Source organism: Centroberyx gerrardi, chromosome 7 (assembly GCF_048128805.1).
Source record: "Centroberyx gerrardi isolate f3 chromosome 7, fCenGer3.hap1.cur.20231027, whole genome shotgun sequence".
In the NCBI taxonomy this organism is placed as follows: domain Eukaryota; kingdom Metazoa; phylum Chordata; class Actinopteri; order Beryciformes; family Berycidae; genus Centroberyx; species Centroberyx gerrardi.
The window spans coordinates 1,876,630-1,894,104 of NC_136003.1; positions in this window are offsets into that span (position 1 = coordinate 1,876,630).

Here is a 17,475-nt window from a genome sequence, read left to right on the forward strand (position 1 = left end):
ACTGATGAATTATGGTTATATTCAGCTGTTTTTAAAAGGCCTGCAGCCAACTGGTTTTCTATTCTAACTTATCCTCCTGTATTTCTGGTAAACCTGCTTCAAATCAAACATGTTGCACATCAAATTAAAGCTTAGGTTCTCTTCTTTCCAACAATTGTTGGCTTTCCATCCTATCACAAGCTGGCTGCTTAAAATCAGACATTTAGTGTGGTCAATACCACACAGCTTTCAGAGCTGGGTCAGAGGTCAAATCTGTTCTGTATATTTAGCCTGGTCTTTCAGGCTAGCATGATCTGATTTACTAGAGTGACACCTCAATTTAAAGCTCAGATTCAGACCTTTTCATAGACTCCAACATTGTTCATTTTAAACCTTCTGGTGGCTAGCAGCACACTGATGAATTATGGTTATATTCAGCTGTTTTTAAAAGGCCTGCAGCCAACTGGTTTTCTATTCTAACTTATCCTCCTGTATTTCTGGTAAACCTGCTTCAAATCAAACATGTTGCACATCAAATTAAAGCTTAGGTTCTCTTCTTTCCAACAATTGTTGGCTTTCCATCCTATCACAAGCTGGCTGCTTAAAATCAGACATTTAGTGTGGTCAATACCACACAGCTTTCAGAGCTGGGTCAGAGGTCAAATCTGTTCTGTATATTTAGCCTGGTCTTTCAGGCTAGCATGATCTGATTTACTGGAGTGACACCTCAATTTAAAGCTCAGATTCAGACCTTTTCATAGACTCCAACATTGTTCATTTTAAACCTTCTGGTGGCTAGCAGCACACTGATGAATTATGGTTATATTCAGCTGTTTTTAAAAGGCCTGCAGCCAACTGTTTTTCTATTCTAACTTATCCTCCTGTATTTCTGGTAAACCTGCTTCAAATCAAACATGTTGCACATCAAATTAAAGCTTAGGTTCTCTTCTTTCCATCAATTGTTGGCTTTCCATCATAGCACAACCTGGCTGCTTAAAATCAGACATTTAGTGTGGTCAATACCACACAGCTTTCAGAGCTGGGTCAGAGGTCAAATCTGTTCTGTATATTTAGCCTGGTCTTTCAGGCTAGCATGATCTGATTTACTGGAGTGACACCTCAATTTAAAGCTCAGATTCAGACCTTTTCATAGAGTCCAACATTGTTCATTTTAAACCTTCTGGTGGCTAGCAGCACACTGATGAATTATGGTTATATTCAGCTGTTTTTAAAAGGCCTGCAGCCAACTGGTTTTCTATTCTAACTTATCCTCCTGTATTTCTGGTAAACCTGCTTCAAATCAAACATGTTGCACATCAAATTAAAGCTTAGGTTCTCTTCTTTCCAACAATTGTTGGCTTTCCATCCTATCACAAGCTGGCTGCTTAAAATCAGACATTTAGTGTGGTCAATACCACACAGCTTTCAGAGCTGGGTCAGAGGTCAAATCTGTTCTGTATATTTAGCCTGGTCTTTCAGGCTAGCATGATCTGATTTACTAGAGTGACACCTCAATTTAAAGCTCAGATTCAGACCTTTTCATAGACTCCAACATTGTTCATTTTAAACCTTCTGGTGGCTAGCAGCACACTGATGAATTATGGTTATATTCAGCTGTTTTTAAAAGGCCTGCAGCCAACTGGTTTTCTATTCTAACTTATCCTCCTGTATTTCTGGTAAACCTGCTTCAAATCAAACATGTTGCACATCAAATTAAAGCTTAGGTTCTCTTCTTTCCAACAATTGTTGGCTTTCCATCCTATCACAAGCTGGCTGCTTAAAATCAGACATTTAGTGTGGTCAATACCACACAGCTTTCAGAGCTGGGTCAGAGGTCAAATCTGTTCTGTATATTTAGCCTGGTCTTTCAGGCTAGCATGATCTGATTTACTGGAGTGACACCTCAATTTAAAGCTCAGATTCAGACCTTTTCATAGACTCCAACATTGTTCATTTTAAACCTTCTGGTGGCTAGCAGCACACTGATGAATTATGGTTATATTCAGCTGTTTTTAAAAGGCCTGCAGCCAACTGGTTTTATATTCTAACTTATCCTCCTGTATTTCTGGTAAACCTGCTTCAAATCAAACATGTTGCACATCAAATTAAAGCTTAGGTTCTCTTCTTTCCATCAATTGTTGGCTTTCCATCATAGCACAACCTGGCTGCTTAAAATCAGACATTTAGTGTGGTCAATACCACACAGCTTTCAGAGCTGGGTCAGAGGTCAAATCTGTTCTGTATATTTAGCCTGGTCTTTCAGGCTAGCATGATCTGATTTACTTGAGTGACACCTCAATTTAAAGCTCAGATTCAGACCTTTTCATAGAGTCCAACATTGTTGATTTTACCCCTTCTGGTGGCTAGCAGCACACTGATGAATTATGGTTACATTCAGCTGTTTTCAAAAGGCCTGCAGCCAACAGGTTTTATATTCTACCTTATCCTCCTGTATTTCTGGTAAACCTGCTTCAAATCAAACATGTTGCACATCAAATTAAAGCTTAGGTTCTCTTCTTTCCATCAATTGTTGGCTTTCCATCATAGCACAAGCTGGCTGCTTAAAATCAGACATTTAGTGTGGTCAATACCACACAGCTTTCAGAGCTGGGTCAGAGGTCAAATCTGTTCTGTATATTTAGCCTGGTCTTTCAGGCTAGCATGATCTGATTTACTGGAGTGACACCTCAATTTAAAGCTCAGATTCAGACCTTTTCATAGAGTCCAACATTGTTCATTTTAAACCTTCTGGTGGCTAGCAGCACACTGATGAATTATGGTTATATTCAGCTGTTTTTAAAAGGCCTGCAGCCAACTGGTTTTCTATTCTAACTTATCCTCCTGTATTTCTGGTAAACCTGCTTCAAATCAAACATGTTGCACATCAAATTAAAGCTTAGGTTCTCTTCTTTCCAACAATTGTTGGCTTTCCATCCTATCACAAGCTGGCTGCTTAAAATCAGACATTTAGTGTGGTCAATACCACACAGCTTTCAGAGCTGGGTCAGAGGTCAAATCTGTTCTGTATATTTAGCCTGGTCTTTCAGGCTAGCATGATCTGATTTACTAGAGTGACACCTCAATTTAAAGCTCAGATTCAGACCTTTTCATAGACTCCAACATTGTTCATTTTAAACCTTCTGGTGGCTAGCAGCACACTGATGAATTATGGTTATATTCAGCTGTTTTTAAAAGGCCTGCAGCCAACTGGTTTTCTATTCTAACTTATCCTCCTGTATTTCTGGTAAACCTGCTTCAAATCAAACATGTTGCACATCAAATTAAAGCTTAGGTTCTCTTCTTTCCAACAATTGTTGGCTTTCCATCCTATCACAAGCTGGCTGCTTAAAATCAGACATTTAGTGTGGTCAATACCACACAGCTTTCAGAGCTGGGTCAGAGGTCAAATCTGTTCTGTATATTTAGCCTGGTCTTTCAGGCTAGCATGATCTGATTTACTGGAGTGACACCTCAATTTAAAGCTCAGATTCAGACCTTTTCATAGACTCCAACATTGTTCATTTTAAACCTTCTGGTGGCTAGCAGCACACTGATGAATTATGGTTATATTCAGCTGTTTTTAAAAGGCCTGCAGCCAACTGGTTTTATATTCTAACTTATCCTCCTGTATTTCTGGTAAACCTGCTTCAAATCAAACATGTTGCACATCAAATTAAAGCTTAGGTTCTCTTCTTTCCATCAATTGTTGGCTTTCCATCATAGCACAACCTGGCTGCTTAAAATCAGACATTTAGTGTGGTCAATACCACACAGCTTTCAGAGCTGGGTCAGAGGTCAAATCTGTTCTGTATATTTAGCCTGGTCTTTCAGGCTAGCATGATCTGATTTACTTGAGTGACACCTCAATTTAAAGCTCAGATTCAGACCTTTTCATAGAGTCCAACATTGTTGATTTTACCCCTTCTGGTGGCTAGCAGCACACTGATGAATTATGGTTACATTCAGCTGTTTTCAAAAGGCCTGCAGCCAACAGGTTTTATATTCTACCTTATCCTCCTGTATTTCTGGTAAACCTGCTTCAAATCAAACATGTTGCACATCAAATTAAAGCTTAGGTTCTCTTCTTTCCATCAATTGTTGGCTTTCCATCATAGCACAACCTGGCTGCTTAAAATCAGACATTTAGTGTGGTCAATACCACACAGCTTTCAGAGCTGGGTCAGAGGTCAAATCTGTTCTGTATATTTAGCCTGGTCTTTCAGGCTAGCATGATCTGATTTACTGGAGTGACACCTCAATTTAAAGCTCAGATTCAGACCTTTTCATAGAGTCCAACATTGTTCATTTTAAACCTTCTGGTGGCTAGCAGCACACTGATGAATTATGGTTATATTCAGCTGTTTTTAAAAGGCCTGCAGCCAACTGGTTTTCTATTCTAACTTATCCTCCTGTATTTCTGGTAAACCTGCTTCAATTCAAACATGTTGCACATCAAATTAAAGCTTAGGTTCTCTTCTTTCCAACAATTGTTGGCTTTCCATCCTATCACAAGCTGGCTGCTTAAAATCAGACATTTAGTGTGGTCAATACCACACAGCTTTCAGAGCTGGGTCAGAGGTCAAATCTGTTCTGTATATTTAGCCTGGTCTTTCAGGCTAGCATGATCTGATTTACTGGAGTGACACCTCAATTTAAAGCTCAGATTCAGACCTTTTCATAGACTCCAACATTGTTCATTTTAAACCTTCTGGTGGCTAGCAGCACACTGATGAATTATGGTTATATTCAGCTGTTTTTAAAAGGCCTGCAGCCAACTGGTTTTCTATTCTAACTTATCCTCCTGTATTTCTGGTAAACCTGCTTCAATTCAAACATGTTGCACATCAAATTAAAGCTTAGGTTCTCTTCTTTCCAACAATTGTTGGCTTTCCATCCTATCACAAGCTGGCTGCTTAAAATCAGACATTTAGTGTGGTCAATACCACACAGCTTTCAGAGCTGGGTCAGAGGTCAAATCTGTTCTGTATATTTAGCCTGGTCTTTCAGGCTAGCATGATCTGATTTACTGGAGTGACACCTCAATTTAAAGCTCAGATTCAGACCTTTTCATAGACTCCAACATTGTTCATTTTAAACCTTCTGGTGGCTAGCAGCACACTGATGAATTATGGTTATATTCAGCTGTTTTTAAAAGGCCTGCAGCCAACTGGTTTTATATTCTAACTTATCCTCCTGTATTTCTGGTAAACCTGCTTCAAATCAAACATGTTGCACATCAAATTAAAGCTTAGGTTCTCTTCTTTCCATCAATTGTTGGCTTTCCATCATAGCACAACCTGGCTGCTTAAAATCAGACATTTAGTGTGGTCAATACCACACAGCTTTCAGAGCTGGGTCAGAGGTCAAATCTGTTCTGTATATTTAGCCTGGTCTTTCAGGCTAGCATGATCTGATTTACTGGAGTGACACCTCAATTTAAAGCTCAGATTCAGACCTTTTCATAGACTCCAACATTGTTCATTTTAAACCTTCTGGTGGCTAGCAGCACACTGATGAATTATGGTTATATTCAGCTGTTTTTAAAAGGCCTGCAGCCAACTGGTTTTATATTCTAACTTATCCTCCTGTATTTCTGGTAAACCTGCTTCAAATCAAACATGTTGCACATCAAATTAAAGCTTAGGTTCTCTTCTTTCCATCAATTGTTGGCTTTCCATCATAGCACAACCTGGCTGCTTAAAATCAGACATTTAGTGTGGTCAATACCACACAGCTTTCAGAGCTGGGTCAGAGGTCAAATCTGTTCTGTATATTTAGCCTGGTCTTTCAGGCTAGCATGATCTGATTTACTGGAGTGACACCTCAATTTAAAGCTCAGATTCAGACCTTTTCATAGAGTCCAACATTGTTCATTTTAAACCTTCTGGTGGCTAGCAGCACACTGATGAATTATGGTTATATTCAGCTGTTTTTAAAAGGCCTGCAGCCAACTGGTTTTCTATTCTAACTTATCCTCCTGTATTTCTGGTAAACCTGCTTCAAATCAAACATGTTGCACATCAAATTAAAGCTTAGGTTCTCTTCTTTCCAACAATTGTTGGCTTTCCATCCTATCACAAGCTGGCTGCTTAAAATCAGACATTTAGTGTGGTCAATACCACACAGCTTTCAGAGCTGGGTCAGAGGTCAAATCTGTTCTGTATATTTAGCCTGGTCTTTCAGGCTAGCATGATCTGATTTACTGGAGTGACACCTCAATTTAAAGCTCAGATTCAGACCTTTTCATAGACTCCAACATTGTTCATTTTAAACCTTCTGGTGGCTAGCAGCACACTGATGAATTATGGTTATATTCAGCTGTTTTTAAAAGGCCTGCAGCCAACTGGTTTTCTATTCTAACTTATCCTCCTGTATTTCTGGTAAACCTGCTTCAATTCAAACATGTTGCACATCAAATTAAAGCTTAGGTTCTCTTCTTTCCAACAATTGTTGGCTTTCCATCCTATCACAAGCTGGCTGCTTAAAATCAGACATTTAGTGTGGTCAATACCACACAGCTTTCAGAGCTGGGTCAGAGGTCAAATCTGTTCTGTATATTTAGCCTGGTCTTTCAGGCTAGCATGATCTGATTTACTGGAGTGACACCTCAATTTAAAGCTCAGATTCAGACCTTTTCATAGACTCCAACATTGTTCATTTTAAACCTTCTGGTGGCTAGCAGCACACTGATGAATTATGGTTATATTCAGCTGTTTTTAAAAGGCCTGCAGCCAACTGGTTTTATATTCTAACTTATCCTCCTGTATTTCTGGTAAACCTGCTTCAAATCAAACATGTTGCACATCAAATTAAAGCTTAGGTTCTCTTCTTTCCATCAATTGTTGGCTTTCCATCATAGCACAACCTGGCTGCTTAAAATCAGACATTTAGTGTGGTCAATACCACACAGCTTTCAGAGCTGGGTCAGAGGTCAAATCTGTTCTGTATATTTAGCCTGGTCTTTCAGGCTAGCATGATCTGATTTACTGGAGTGACACCTCAATTTAAAGCTCAGATTCAGACCTTTTCATAGACTCCAACATTGTTCATTTTAAACCTTCTGGTGGCTAGCAGCACACTGATGAATTATGGTTATATTCAGCTGTTTTTAAAAGGCCTGCAGCCAACTGGTTTTATATTCTAACTTATCCTCCTGTATTTCTGGTAAACCTGCTTCAAATCAAACATGTTGCACATCAAATTAAAGCTTAGGTTCTCTTCTTTCCATCAATTGTTGGCTTTCCATCATAGCACAACCTGGCTGCTTAAAATCAGACATTTAGTGTGGTCAATACCACACAGCTTTCAGAGCTGGGTCAGAGGTCAAATCTGTTCTGTATATTTAGCCTGGTCTTTCAGGCTAGCATGATCTGATTTACTGGAGTGACACCTCAATTTAAAGCTCAGATTCAGACCTTTTCATAGAGTCCAACATTGTTCATTTTAAACCTTCTGGTGGCTAGCAGCACACTGATGAATTATGGTTATATTCAGCTGTTTTTAAAAGGCCTGCAGCCAACTGGTTTTCTATTCTAACTTATCCTCCTGTATTTCTGGTAAACCTGCTTCAAATCAAACATGTTGCACATCAAATTAAAGCTTAGGTTCTCTTCTTTCCAACAATTGTTGGCTTTCCATCCTATCACAAGCTGGCTGCTTAAAATCAGACATTTAGTGTGGTCAATACCACACAGCTTTCAGAGCTGGGTCAGAGGTCAAATCTGTTCTGTATATTTAGCCTGGTCTTTCAGGCTAGCATGATCTGATTTACTAGAGTGACACCTCAATTTAAAGCTCAGATTCAGACCTTTTCATAGACTCCAACATTGTTCATTTTAAACCTTCTGGTGGCTAGCAGCACACTGATGAATTATGGTTATATTCAGCTGTTTTTAAAAGGCCTGCAGCCAACTGGTTTTATATTCTAACTTATCCTCCTGTATTTCTGGTAAACCTGCTTCAAATCAAACATGTTGCACATCAAATTAAAGCTTAGGTTCTCTTCTTTCCAACAATTGTTGGCTTTCCATCCTATCACAAGCTGGCTGCTTAAAATCAGACATTTAGTGTGGTCAATACCACACAGCTTTCAGAGCTGGGTCAGAGGTCAAATCTGTTCTGTATATTTAGCCTGGTCTTTCAGGCTAGCATGATCTGATTTACTGGAGTGACACCTCAATTTAAAGCTCAGATTCAGACCTTTTCATAGACTCCAACATTGTTCATTTTAAACCTTCTGGTGGCTAGCAGCACACTGATGAATTATGGTTATATTCAGCTGTTTTTAAAAGGCCTGCAGCCAACTGGTTTTATATTCTAACTTATCCTCCTGTATTTCTGGTAAACCTGCTTCAAATCAAACATGTTGCACATCAAATTAAAGCTTAGGTTCTCTTCTTTCCATCAATTGTTGGCTTTCCATCATAGCACAACCTGGCTGCTTAAAATCAGACATTTAGTGTGGTCAATACCACACAGCTTTCAGAGCTGGGTCAGAGGTCAAATCTGTTCTGTATATTTAGCCTGGTCTTTCAGGCTAGCATGATCTGATTTACTTGAGTGACACCTCAATTTAAAGCTCAGATTCAGACCTTTTCATAGAGTCCAACATTGTTGATTTTACCCCTTCTGGTGGCTAGCAGCACACTGATGAATTATGGTTACATTCAGCTGTTTTCAAAAGGCCTGCAGCCAACAGGTTTTATATTCTACCTTATCCTCCTGTATTTCTGGTAAACCTGCTTCAAATCAAACATGTTGCACATCAAATTAAAGCTTAGGTTCTCTTCTTTCCATCAATTGTTGGCTTTCCATCATAGCACAACCTGGCTGCTTAAAATCAGACATTTAGTGTGGTCAATACCACACAGCTTTCAGAGCTGGGTCAGAGGTCAAATCTGTTCTGTATATTTAGCCTGGTCTTTCAGGCTAGCATGATCTGATTTACTGGAGTGACACCTCAATTTAAAGCTCAGATTCAGACCTTTTCATAGAGTCCAACATTGTTCATTTTAAACCTTCTGGTGGCTAGCAGCACACTGATGAATTATGGTTATATTCAGCTGTTTTTAAAAGGCCTGCAGCCAACTGGTTTTCTATTCTAACTTATCCTCCTGTATTTCTGGTAAACCTGCTTCAATTCAAACATGTTGCACATCAAATTAAAGCTTAGGTTCTCTTCTTTCCAACAATTGTTGGCTTTCCATCCTATCACAAGCTGGCTGCTTAAAATCAGACATTTAGTGTGGTCAATACCACACAGCTTTCAGAGCTGGGTCAGAGGTCAAATCTGTTCTGTATATTTAGCCTGGTCTTTCAGGCTAGCATGATCTGATTTACTGGAGTGACACCTCAATTTAAAGCTCAGATTCAGACCTTTTCATAGACTCCAACATTGTTCATTTTAAACCTTCTGGTGGCTAGCAGCACACTGATGAATTATGGTTATATTCAGCTGTTTTTAAAAGGCCTGCAGCCAACTGGTTTTCTATTCTAACTTATCCTCCTGTATTTCTGGTAAACCTGCTTCAATTCAAACATGTTGCACATCAAATTAAAGCTTAGGTTCTCTTCTTTCCAACAATTGTTGGCTTTCCATCCTATCACAAGCTGGCTGCTTAAAATCAGACATTTAGTGTGGTCAATACCACACAGCTTTCAGAGCTGGGTCAGAGGTCAAATCTGTTCTGTATATTTAGCCTGGTCTTTCAGGCTAGCATGATCTGATTTACTGGAGTGACACCTCAATTTAAAGCTCAGATTCAGACCTTTTCATAGACTCCAACATTGTTCATTTTAAACCTTCTGGTGGCTAGCAGCACACTGATGAATTATGGTTATATTCAGCTGTTTTTAAAAGGCCTGCAGCCAACTGGTTTTATATTCTAACTTATCCTCCTGTATTTCTGGTAAACCTGCTTCAAATCAAACATGTTGCACATCAAATTAAAGCTTAGGTTCTCTTCTTTCCATCAATTGTTGGCTTTCCATCATAGCACAACCTGGCTGCTTAAAATCAGACATTTAGTGTGGTCAATACCACACAGCTTTCAGAGCTGGGTCAGAGGTCAAATCTGTTCTGTATATTTAGCCTGGTCTTTCAGGCTAGCATGATCTGATTTACTGGAGTGACACCTCAATTTAAAGCTCAGATTCAGACCTTTTCATAGAGTCCAACATTGTTCATTTTAAACCTTCTGGTGGCTAGCAGCACACTGATGAATTATGGTTATATTCAGCTGTTTTTAAAAGGCCTGCAGCCAACTGGTTTTCTATTCTAACTTATCCTCCTGTATTTCTGGTAAACCTGCTTCAAATCAAACATGTTGCACATCAAATTAAAGCTTAGGTTCTCTTCTTTCCAACAATTGTTGGCTTTCCATCCTATCACAAGCTGGCTGCTTAAAATCAGACATTTAGTGTGGTCAATACCACACAGCTTTCAGAGCTGGGTCAGAGGTCAAATCTGTTCTGTATATTTAGCCTGGTCTTTCAGGCTAGCATGATCTGATTTACTAGAGTGACACCTCAATTTAAAGCTCAGATTCAGACCTTTTCATAGACTCCAACATTGTTCATTTTAAACCTTCTGGTGGCTAGCAGCACACTGATGAATTATGGTTATATTCAGCTGTTTTTAAAAGGCCTGCAGCCAACTGGTTTTCTATTCTAACTTATCCTCCTGTATTTCTGGTAAACCTGCTTCAAATCAAACATGTTGCACATCAAATTAAAGCTTAGGTTCTCTTCTTTCCAACAATTGTTGGCTTTCCATCCTATCACAAGCTGGCTGCTTAAAATCAGACATTTAGTGTGGTCAATACCACACAGCTTTCAGAGCTGGGTCAGAGGTCAAATCTGTTCTGTATATTTAGCCTGGTCTTTCAGGCTAGCATGATCTGATTTACTGGAGTGACACCTCAATTTAAAGCTCAGATTCAGACCTTTTCATAGACTCCAACATTGTTCATTTTAAACCTTCTGGTGGCTAGCAGCACACTGATGAATTATGGTTATATTCAGCTGTTTTTAAAAGGCCTGCAGCCAACTGGTTTTATATTCTAACTTATCCTCCTGTATTTCTGGTAAACCTGCTTCAAATCAAACATGTTGCACATCAAATTAAAGCTTAGGTTCTCTTCTTTCCATCAATTGTTGGCTTTCCATCATAGCACAACCTGGCTGCTTAAAATCAGACATTTAGTGTGGTCAATACCACACAGCTTTCAGAGCTGGGTCAGAGGTCAAATCTGTTCTGTATATTTAGCCTGGTCTTTCAGGCTAGCATGATCTGATTTACTTGAGTGACACCTCAATTTAAAGCTCAGATTCAGACCTTTTCATAGAGTCCAACATTGTTGATTTTAAACCTTCTGGTGGCTAGCAGCACACTGATGAATTATAGTTACATTCAGCTGTTTTCAAAAGGCCTGCAGCCAACTGGTTTTATATTCTACCTTATCCTCCTGTATTTCTGGTAAACCTGCTTCAAATCAAACATGTTGAACATCAAATTAAAGCTTAGGTTCTCTTCTTTCCAACAATTGTTGGCTTTCCATCATAGCACAAGCTGGCTGCTTAAAATCAGACATTTAGTGTGGTCAATACCACACAGCTTTCAGAGCTGGGTCAGAGGTCAAATCTGTTCTGTATATTTAGCCTGGTCTTTCAGGCTAGCATGATCTGATTTACTGGAGTGACACCTCAATTTAAAGCTCAGATTCAGACCTTTTCATAGACTCCAACATTGTTCATTTTAAACCTTCTGGTGGCTAGCAGCACACTGATGAATTATGGTTATATTCAGCTGTTTTTAAAAGGCCTGCAGCCAACTGGTTTTATATTCTAACTTATCCTCCTGTATTTCTGGTAAACCTGCTTCAAATCAAACATGTTGCACATCAAATTAAAGCTTAGGTTCTCTTCTTTCCATCAATTGTTGGCTTTCCATCATAGCACAACCTGGCTGCTTAAAATCAGACATTTAGTGTGGTCAATACCACACAGCTTTCAGAGCTGGGTCAGAGGTCAAATCTGTTCTGTATATTTAGCCTGGTCTTTCAGGCTAGCATGATCTGATTTACTGGAGTGACACCTCAATTTAAAGCTCAGATTCAGACCTTTTCATAGAGTCCAACATTGTTCATTTTAAACCTTCTGGTGGCTAGCAGCACACTGATGAATTATGGTTATATTCAGCTGTTTTTAAAAGGCCTGCAGCCAACTGGTTTTATATTCTAACTTATCCTCCTGTATTTCTGGTAAACCTGCTTCAAATCAAACATGTTGCACATCAAATTAAAGCTTAGGTTCTCTTCTTTCCATCAATTGTTGGCTTTCCATCATAGCACAAGCTGGCTGCTTAAAATCAGACATTTAGTGTGGTCAATACCACACAGCTTTCAGAGCTGGGTCAGAGGTCAAATCTGTTCTGTATATTTAGCCTGGTCTTTCAGGCTAGCATGATCTGATTTACTGGAGTGACACCTCAATTTAAAGCTCAGATTCAGACCTTTTCATAGAGTCCAACATTGTTCATTTTAAACCTTCTGGTGGCTAGCAGCACACTGATGAATTATGGTTATATTCAGCTGTTTTTAAAAGGCCTGCAGCCAACTGGTTTTCTATTCTAACTTATCCTCCTGTATTTCTGGTAAACCTGCTTCAAATCAAACATGTTGCACATCAAATTAAAGCTTAGGTTCTCTTCTTTCCAACAATTGTTGGCTTTCCATCCTATCACAAGCTGGCTGCTTAAAATCAGACATTTAGTGTGGTCAATACCACACAGCTTTCAGAGCTGGGTCAGAGGTCAAATCTGTTCTGTATATTTAGCCTGGTCTTTCAGGCTAGCATGATCTGATTTACTAGAGTGACACCTCAATTTAAAGCTCAGATTCAGACCTTTTCATAGACTCCAACATTGTTCATTTTAAACCTTCTGGTGGCTAGCAGCACACTGATGAATTATGGTTATATTCAGCTGTTTTTAAAAGGCCTGCAGCCAACTGGTTTTCTATTCTAACTTATCCTCCTGTATTTCTGGTAAACCTGCTTCAAATCAAACATGTTGCACATCAAATTAAAGCTTAGGTTCTCTTCTTTCCAACAATTGTTGGCTTTCCATCCTATCACAAGCTGGCTGCTTAAAATCAGACATTTAGTGTGGTCAATACCACACAGCTTTCAGAGCTGGGTCAGAGGTCAAATCTGTTCTGTATATTTAGCCTGGTCTTTCAGGCTAGCATGATCTGATTTACTGGAGTGACACCTCAATTTAAAGCTCAGATTCAGACCTTTTCATAGACTCCAACATTGTTCATTTTAAACCTTCTGGTGGCTAGCAGCACACTGATGAATTATGGTTATATTCAGCTGTTTTTAAAAGGCCTGCAGCCAACTGTTTTTCTATTCTAACTTATCCTCCTGTATTTCTGGTAAACCTGCTTCAAATCAAACATGTTGCACATCAAATTAAAGCTTAGGTTCTCTTCTTTCCATCAATTGTTGGCTTTCCATCATAGCACAACCTGGCTGCTTAAAATCAGACATTTAGTGTGGTCAATACCACACAGCTTTCAGAGCTGGGTCAGAGGTCAAATCTGTTCTGTATATTTAGCCTGGTCTTTCAGGCTAGCATGATCTGATTTACTGGAGTGACACCTCAATTTAAAGCTCAGATTCAGACCTTTTCATAGAGTCCAACATTGTTCATTTTAAACCTTCTGGTGGCTAGCAGCACACTGATGAATTATGGTTATATTCAGCTGTTTTTAAAAGGCCTGCAGCCAACTGGTTTTCTATTCTAACTTATCCTCCTGTATTTCTGGTAAACCTGCTTCAAATCAAACATGTTGCACATCAAATTAAAGCTTAGGTTCTCTTCTTTCCAACAATTGTTGGCTTTCCATCCTATCACAAGCTGGCTGCTTAAAATCAGACATTTAGTGTGGTCAATACCACACAGCTTTCAGAGCTGGGTCAGAGGTCAAATCTGTTCTGTATATTTAGCCTGGTCTTTCAGGCTAGCATGATCTGATTTACTAGAGTGACACCTCAATTTAAAGCTCAGATTCAGACCTTTTCATAGACTCCAACATTGTTCATTTTAAACCTTCTGGTGGCTAGCAGCACACTGATGAATTATGGTTATATTCAGCTGTTTTTAAAAGGCCTGCAGCCAACTGGTTTTCTATTCTAACTTATCCTCCTGTATTTCTGGTAAACCTGCTTCAAATCAAACATGTTGCACATCAAATTAAAGCTTAGGTTCTCTTCTTTCCAACAATTGTTGGCTTTCCATCCTATCACAAGCTGGCTGCTTAAAATCAGACATTTAGTGTGGTCAATACCACACAGCTTTCAGAGCTGGGTCAGAGGTCAAATCTGTTCTGTATATTTAGCCTGGTCTTTCAGGCTAGCATGATCTGATTTACTGGAGTGACACCTCAATTTAAAGCTCAGATTCAGACCTTTTCATAGACTCCAACATTGTTCATTTTAAACCTTCTGGTGGCTAGCAGCACACTGATGAATTATGGTTATATTCAGCTGTTTTTAAAAGGCCTGCAGCCAACTGGTTTTATATTCTAACTTATCCTCCTGTATTTCTGGTAAACCTGCTTCAAATCAAACATGTTGCACATCAAATTAAAGCTTAGGTTCTCTTCTTTCCATCAATTGTTGGCTTTCCATCATAGCACAACCTGGCTGCTTAAAATCAGACATTTAGTGTGGTCAATACCACACAGCTTTCAGAGCTGGGTCAGAGGTCAAATCTGTTCTGTATATTTAGCCTGGTCTTTCAGGCTAGCATGATCTGATTTACTTGAGTGACACCTCAATTTAAAGCTCAGATTCAGACCTTTTCATAGAGTCCAACATTGTTGATTTTACCCCTTCTGGTGGCTAGCAGCACACTGATGAATTATGGTTACATTCAGCTGTTTTCAAAAGGCCTGCAGCCAACAGGTTTTATATTCTACCTTATCCTCCTGTATTTCTGGTAAACCTGCTTCAAATCAAACATGTTGCACATCAAATTAAAGCTTAGGTTCTCTTCTTTCCATCAATTGTTGGCTTTCCATCATAGCACAAGCTGGCTGCTTAAAATCAGACATTTAGTGTGGTCAATACCACACAGCTTTCAGAGCTGGGTCAGAGGTCAAATCTGTTCTGTATATTTAGCCTGGTCTTTCAGGCTAGCATGATCTGATTTACTGGAGTGACACCTCAATTTAAAGCTCAGATTCAGACCTTTTCATAGAGTCCAACATTGTTCATTTTAAACCTTCTGGTGGCTAGCAGCACACTGATGAATTATGGTTATATTCAGCTGTTTTTAAAAGGCCTGCAGCCAACTGGTTTTCTATTCTAACTTATCCTCCTGTATTTCTGGTAAACCTGCTTCAAATCAAACATGTTGCACATCAAATTAAAGCTTAGGTTCTCTTCTTTCCAACAATTGTTGGCTTTCCATCCTATCACAAGCTGGCTGCTTAAAATCAGACATTTAGTGTGGTCAATACCACACAGCTTTCAGAGCTGGGTCAGAGGTCAAATCTGTTCTGTATATTTAGCCTGGTCTTTCAGGCTAGCATGATCTGATTTACTAGAGTGACACCTCAATTTAAAGCTCAGATTCAGACCTTTTCATAGACTCCAACATTGTTCATTTTAAACCTTCTGGTGGCTAGCAGCACACTGATGAATTATGGTTATATTCAGCTGTTTTTAAAAGGCCTGCAGCCAACTGGTTTTCTATTCTAACTTATCCTCCTGTATTTCTGGTAAACCTGCTTCAAATCAAACATGTTGCACATCAAATTAAAGCTTAGGTTCTCTTCTTTCCAACAATTGTTGGCTTTCCATCCTATCACAAGCTGGCTGCTTAAAATCAGACATTTAGTGTGGTCAATACCACACAGCTTTCAGAGCTGGGTCAGAGGTCAAATCTGTTCTGTATATTTAGCCTGGTCTTTCAGGCTAGCATGATCTGATTTACTGGAGTGACACCTCAATTTAAAGCTCAGATTCAGACCTTTTCATAGACTCCAACATTGTTCATTTTAAACCTTCTGGTGGCTAGCAGCACACTGATGAATTATGGTTATATTCAGCTGTTTTTAAAAGGCCTGCAGCCAACTGGTTTTATATTCTAACTTATCCTCCTGTATTTCTGGTAAACCTGCTTCAAATCAAACATGTTGCACATCAAATTAAAGCTTAGGTTCTCTTCTTTCCATCAATTGTTGGCTTTCCATCATAGCACAACCTGGCTGCTTAAAATCAGACATTTAGTGTGGTCAATACCACACAGCTTTCAGAGCTGGGTCAGAGGTCAAATCTGTTCTGTATATTTAGCCTGGTCTTTCAGGCTAGCATGATCTGATTTACTGGAGTGACACCTCAATTTAAAGCTCAGATTCAGACCTTTTCATAGACTCCAACATTGTTCATTTTAAACCTTCTGTTGGCTAGCAGCACACTGATGAATTATGGTTATATTCAGCTGTTTTTAAAAGGCCTGCAGCCAACTGGTTTTATATTCTAACTTATCCTCCTGTATTTCTGGTAAACCTGCTTCAAATCAAACATGTTGCACATCAAATTAAAGCTTAGGTTCTCTTCTTTCCATCAATTGTTGGCTTTCCATCATAGCACAACCTGGCTGCTTAAAATCAGACATTTAGTGTGGTCAATACCACACAGCTTTCAGAGCTGGGTCAGAGGTCAAATCTGTTCTGTATATTTAGCCTGGTCTTTCAGGCTAGCATGATCTGATTTACTTGAGTGACACCTCAATTTAAAGCTCAGATTCAGACCTTTTCATAGAGTCCAACATTGTTGATTTTACCCCTTCTGGTGGCTAGCAGCACACTGATGAATTATGGTTACATTCAGCTGTTTTCAAAAGGCCTGCAGCCAACAGGTTTTATATTCTACCTTATCCTCCTGTATTTCTGGTAAACCTGCTTCAAATCAAACATGTTGCACATCAAATTAAAGCTTAGGTTCTCTTCTTTCCATCAATTGTTGGCTTTCCATCATAGCACAACCTGGCTGCTTAAAATCAGACATTTAGTGTGGTCAATACCACACAGCTTTCAGAGCTGGGTCAGAGGTCAAATCTGTTCTGTATATTTAGCCTGGTCTTTCAGGCTAGCATGATCTGATTTACTGGAGTGATACCTCCATGTAAACCTCAGATTCAGACCTTTTCATAGAGTCCAACATTGTTGATTTTAAACCTTCTGGTGGCTAGCAGCACACTGATGAATTATAGTTACATTCAGCTGTTTTCAAAAGGCCTGCAGCCAACTGGTTTTATATTCTACCTTATCCTCCTGTATTTCTGGTAAACCTGCTTCAAATCAAACATGTTGAACATCAAATTAAAGCTTAGGTTCTCTTCTTTCCAACAATTGTTGGCTTTCCATCATAGCACAAGCTGGCTGCTTAAAATCAGACATTTAGTGTGGTCAATACCACACAGCT